The sequence below is a fragment of the Pinus tabuliformis genome, chromosome 5_2 (genome assembly GCF_031772625.1).
Source record: "Pinus tabuliformis cultivar Carrire ecotype Pingquan chromosome 5_2, CPIR1, whole genome shotgun sequence".
Classification (NCBI taxonomy): domain Eukaryota; kingdom Viridiplantae; phylum Streptophyta; class Pinopsida; order Pinales; family Pinaceae; genus Pinus; species Pinus tabuliformis.
In genome coordinates this window covers 578781778-578788294 of record NC_142306.1, presented here as the reverse complement: position 1 = coordinate 578788294, position 6517 = coordinate 578781778, and the positions used below count along the sequence as shown (strand labels likewise).

Sequence of the window (6517 nt, the reverse complement as noted above, 5' to 3'; positions counted from 1 at the left end):
TATATTATTTTATATATATATATATATATATATATTATTCAGAACACAATGAGTATCTCAACATTTCAACAAAAAAATATGGTTTAGAATCTGGATCTTTATAATGATGTTTCAGGCTTCTCCTTCTAAAGCTGTAATAACCAGCTTAGTGCAGATGATCAACCCTTGGTTCAAGGCTCAAGCCCAAAGCACACGTGAAGATATGGCATTGAATTAGAATGATTGTGTCTTGAGCACAAAACTAAACAAAACATGCTTTGCATTTTGAACCTAGCGTTTTCATGTGTCCACCGTAAGGTGATAGTCATCTGACACGTGGGAGTTCCCAAAACGAAGGTGCCTCAAACTTTGACCTACACTATGTGTATAACGAGTATTTCAGCATTTGAGCCATGGCAAAATTGGTTCAAAATCTGACTACTGATAATGATTTTGAAGTTTTTTTTTTATACTAAGACCAAACAGTAGAACATCTGTTTCCTCCTTTGAGGAGGTCACTGGTTCAAATCAGAAGAGAGTAGGCTATGTACATCTCCTATCAAATTGTTGCTTGGAGGGCATTCCTTGTCTCACAAACAAAGAACTCCTCATACATCCATTTGATGTGAAACGGGTTTCAAACAGATAATAAAACAACCATCTGTTTGCTATGAGAAACCATAATTGCTACAGACATAAGATTGCGGCTTGTTTGATCCACATCACCAATAATCCCCACAAGAACAAACACCATCTTTGAAATGATGGAAGCGACTGGCATCTCTCATAACAAGTTCTCGCATCGTAAAGTTAGAGACAAACTTCATGAATGTATGACAATCACCACAAATGCGAAGGTTTTTCATGATTCGCATATGCATCCCCGGTTGTGTGCTGATCAGCCCAAAAGCAATGGCCAACTTTTCACTGTGCTGACATAGAAATTCTTCCTTCTGTTCCATCTCCACATCATGCAGCACAAAGCTTGTGTCAGGCTCATAATCTATTGCCTTTAATTCCCTGGTCAGTTCTTCGAGTTTTTTGTATATCTCCTCAGTTTGTGGATGTGATCTATCTCTTGCAACAAATTTATGCACCTTGTTCTTGACCTCAATCCAGCTACAACCTGACTCTTTTCTCACCCCCCGGTCTTTCATCAATTTTCTCACCTTTCCTACATTATCCCAAATGCCAGCTGCAGCGTAAATATTCGACAGAACCACATATGCTGCTGAGTCATGTGGTTCCAACTCAATAATGCCTTCTGCCACGTGTTTTGCTAAGTCTATTTTGCCATGGATTCTGCATGCACCAAGCAAGTTTCTCAACACAAAAGCATTCGGCTTGAATGGCATTAAATTGACAAGGACATTTGCTGCGCCCAGTTGCCCAGCACGGCCTAAGAGATCAATCATGCAAGCATAGTGTTCAATACTGGGTGCAATTCCATGATCCCTATACATAGAATCAAAATAATGGTGACCTTCATCAACTAGACCTACTCGACTGCACGCAGAGAGAACACTAACAAAAGTGATATGGTTGGGTTCTATGCCTTCCTGTTGCATTTGTTGAAAGAGTGCGAGACCCCTCTTGCCATAACCATGCTGAGCATATCCTGTAATGATTGCATTCCATGAGATAACGTCCTTTTCCCACATTTCTTCAAACATTTTGTGCGCATCTGCCAGACATCCACATTTTGCATACATATCAACAAATGCATTACCCACCGAGACATCAGCATTCATCCCATTTTTTATAATCAGAGCATGTACCGGCTCACCACATCCCAGGGATGCTAAGTTTGCACATGCACTAAGAATACCCGTGAATGTAAACTTGTCCGGTTTTATCCCAACCCAAAGCATTTTACGAAAGAGTTTCAGGGTTTCCTCACCGTACCCATTCTGAACATACCCTGCTATCATCACATTCCATGAAACCAGATTTCGCTTAGATATTTCATCAAACACTTGGCGTGCGTCCTTCAAACTCTTACATTTTGAATACATATCAATAAGGGAACTGCCCACAACATCAAAATCTAAACCTGCTTTGATAATACTGTTATGAACCTGCCTACCCTCTTCCAGGGAAGCTAAGTTTGCACATGCCTGAAGGACACTGGTGAAAGTAAACAGGTTCGGCACTAAACCCTTTAACTTCATCTGTCTAAAGAGCTCGATGGCTTCATCGGCACCATTACTCTGAGCGTATCCTGAAATGATTGATGTCCAAGACACCACATTTTTCTCTGGCATTTCATCAAACACTCTGCGTGCATCTCCTACCTTCCCGCATTTTACATAAACATCAATAAGGGCACTACCCACATAAACATCTGATTCAAACCCACTCTGCACAACCTGCGCATGAATCTGCTTTCCCTGCTCCCAAGCCGCTATTTTGCTGCATACACTCAGAGAAATTACAAAAGAAAACTGATCCACTTTCAATCCAGCCCTTCTTAATTGACAAAAGAGCTCTAGGGCTTCTTCCCCATTCCCACTTTGCGCATATCCTGCCATCATTGCAGTCCACGAAACTGTGTTTCGTTCAGGGATTTTGTCAAACATTCGGCATGCATCCTCCAAATGTCCACATTTAGCATACATGGTGAGAAGATTGTTGCAGACAAATACATCTGATTCAAAGCCGGCTTTAATTATGTGGCCATGGAGTTCCCGACCTTTTTCCGCTGCTTTCGATTCAATGCACCCCTTTAAAATCCGAGCATATGCCCCTGAACTGGGCGGAAAATTGCACTCCATGTTTGTTTTCTGCGCTGGTTTTTCTTTACAGTTTGCACGGATGTGAGTGACGTTTTCATCGATATGATCCTGTTGGTTTTTTCTTGTTGGTATTTTCCCATGATTGATAGTAGGAATGCCGAGATCAGTGGCTCCCGGGAAGCCAATAATACTGGAAGAATGGCTAATAGTAATATGGCCTTTGGAAGAGGAAAAAGCAGAATTTAGGGTTGTCTGGTTGGTTCTGGGAAGAGGCCATGATATTATTGCACAAGTCATGGATTCGATTGCAAATGGCGTTAAAATGTGGTTCTAAATTGAATTGTAGATCGCAAGGATGTCCATGTTTTGCTGGTTGGTTTTGCAACTGTTGTAGAGTTTTGCTGGTTGGTTATACAATTGTTCTTGACGTGAGATTTTTTTAAAGTTTTTAAATGAATTTTTTGGTTTAATTTTTCTAAAATTTAATAATAATTTATTGAAATCACAAGTTTAATAGGTAATAGTAAGTAATTTTTGCATAATATAAGTATTTTGCAATTTTCCAAAATACTGAATCTATATATACAGTTTTGAAAATGCTAATTTTATATATACAATCAAAAAACTAATTTAAATAACACAAATTAAAATTTCACCATAAATTTTTAGATAATACAAAAAACTCTGTAAAATAACTAACGCTAAAATATAATTTAATTTATTTTTATTTTTTATATTGGTTTATTATGTGAATAGAAGGACATAGATAATATTGGCTCCCACCTATTTTTAATCCAGCACAGGGTACGCAACAAGTTCAAAATTTGCTTATTAAATTATTGTTTTTTCACATGATAATATTGGCTCCACCTATTTTTAATCTAGCACAGGATACGCAACGAGTTCAAAATTTGCTTATTAAATTATTGTTTTTTCAGATTGTTAATCGAGATTATGAGGCTCCGACCTAGCCATTTTTTATTACACTGGATACGCACTGGGTTCAAAATATGTTTATAAATTATTGTTTTTTAGATTGTTAATCAAAATTATGATTGGACACTTATTCGTGACATCGTGCACTGGTTCTTGAGTGGAAGGGGTGCTGGCAAGTGAAGGTCATCCCTAAAGTGATGTTATTGACTGAACTCGCAACAGCATTAGAGGATTTGCAATTGTTAGACTATAATTATTTTGGTGTTTGGATGAATTTGGCGCCATGTATTTTATTGGGGGATTGTTTAATTTTTCTCATTTATTTTTGTTTTGTTTTGTTTTGTTTTGATGTATGGTTTATTTTTTCCGAATTGTAATTTATTGTTTATTGTTTCAGAAATGAGGAAAGAAAGATGGTGATTAGGGTGGAGTCAAGATTTTAATTTGTGATGCAAGTTTGATGGTAATCAGGGTGGAGTTAGGGTTTTGAACTGTGATGCAAGCTTGAACTTCACCAATGATAGGGTCTTTGAAGATCACAGTTGAAGTTGGTGCGATGGTGGAGAACATATCCTATGCGGTTGTAAGCCTGATTGTTTAAGGTGTCTAGTCACAACGGAATCTGATGGTAGGGATGCGAGTCTGGATGGCTTAAAAAATTGTTCAAGTGCACATGCAGCGATGGAAGCAATGGATTGGTGAAGTTATAGAGATCAAGGCATATATTTTCGCTTAGATTTGCATGACAGACGTAGATCCATGGGCTTACATCATCGGTTTTGTTTGTTGGTGTATGCGCAATGGTGCCTTGTGCCGCAAGCTCGCGTGAGGGTTCCAAGGATCCCTATGAACCTCTCTCCCCCCATAGAGTGTGTTAATGCCCCCATCTGTGGTGGGAGTTGTTGATGGAAGGGGTTTCAATGAAAAACATGACCAGTTGTGAGGTTTTTCAACCAGATTTGGTAATGAAGGGTTTTTTCCAAAAAAAAAATCGAAAACCCTAGATGGGAGATCAGTGCTCATAAGGGTGCAGGCTGTGAATTTGGTGCATGATTTGAAGAAGAAGGTCCAAAATGGACTGGGTATCCTGATGGAACCTTAAAATCTTATATGCAAGTAGATCTCTGTAAGATGACTTTCGGCCACAAGACTACGACATTGAATGAAATTCCTTAGTCATCATAAATTTGCGGCTGAGGGGGGATTTCCTAGTCCTAGTAGCTCCAAGGGCCGACTTTGTTCAAGCATGCATTAAAGAGAAAGGTCAAGACATAAAACAAATCTTATCTAAACATCAATATCCCTGGACCCTACATCGTGGAATAAATGAATTAGGCTTCGATAGTGGCAATAGATATTCCAGAAGTTACTGAATGGTTCTCAACACTCCAATCTCGAGCTATCATTTACAGATTTAACAGTTTTGGCCAAAATTGGAAGATCTACATCAATGGGTATTTACAAATTGGACCTCAAATTGTGAAATTTAGTTGTGCTCCAGGGGTTTTTGTTGTTGTATAATTTGATACCTTGAAGGATTTGCAGTTCGCCCTAAATGAGGGTCCATGGTTTTTGGGCAATGCGGGCCTTTTTATAACCCCATGGTTTCCAGGGTTTAATGCCAATACAATGGTGGTTTCGAAGTTTCCAGTTTGGGTCAACTTATGCAACCTAGCCCTCCCTTTTTGGCACCACCAAATTCTAGAAGGAATTGGAAACATTTTGGGGAAGGATTTAAAAGTGGATCGGATAGACCTACAATGGGAATTTTTACCTTTGGTAGGATCTACATAAAAGTAGACCTTATAAGGGTTTACCTGATCATATTCATCCAATTCATAGTAGTCTTTAGTGGACCCATTCTTTAGATTTTGAAATATGACATTCTGATGTCGTATTTGTCTTCAAATTGGACATCTACAAAATATGTGCCCACAAGTAAAGAAAGATCCAAAAAGAAGTAAGAAACAACCCCAAAAGCCAAAGGTTTGGCAGTTCCAAGAGTAGTTTTCCTCGAAAGAAGAGGACAAAGAAATAATGGAGAATCTTATGGAAGCTCATAAAACACAAGGAATATATATGGATGGAGGGGTTGAGTAGAAGGGAATAATGATTCAAATCCCACAAGCAATGGAAGTAGAAGAAACTACAATTCTAGTGTGGTAAAATGAAAATCCCCCCTCTGAAAAAGAGGAGGGAGGATCTAAAAGACCCCATGCATCTGAGAGTTCAAAATCAAACAAATAGGGCTCTTCGAAGGTGGTAGAGAATCAATTGGCCATAGTAACCACCATTCCAATCAAGGAGCTTGGTGAAAAATAGAGAAAAAGAAATGTAGAAAAGGGTAGTTAGATGATTATACACTTAGCCCCAATGTAATTTTTTAAGTTGGTTTTTATTTTCTCTTACATTGTTTTTATGGGCACCAGTCGATTGGGTTGGTATGATTGAATGCTTCAAACATCTGCATAATGTAATTTTGTTTTATGAATAAAATTATGGATTTTTCTTCAGGAAAAAAAATAAAAATAATATATATAAATGTGTGTCTGTGTGTGTGTGTATGTAATTGTTGGGTTTGTTTATAGGTGATTAGTGTATTATTTCTTGGTGTTTGAGGTGCATTATGTTGTAATGCATTTGTTCTAAGGTTTGATTTTCCATGTTAGTGAGTTTTTTGTTTTCGTGCATGGTGAATGGTTCATTCATTTCACTATCTCATCTACCTACTATAGAAGACCATTATTGAGTTTGTTGGTGGTGGTTGCTTTACAGGCACATAGAGTGTTTGGGGTTGGTTTGTTTTAACCTAGGTTATGAACTCATTAGACCTATTTTTCTCCATTGTAAATTTGCATAGTCACTGA

At 38.1% G+C, this 6517-nt stretch overlaps 1 pseudogene; it reads right to left on the bottom strand.

Moving 5' to 3' along the window:
* Positions 1-701: 701 nt before the first annotated feature.
* On the bottom strand, positions 702-2753 carry LOC149160304 (pentatricopeptide repeat-containing protein At3g49170, chloroplastic pseudogene; annotated as a pseudogene).
* Between the last annotated feature and the right edge of the window lie 3764 nt (positions 2754-6517).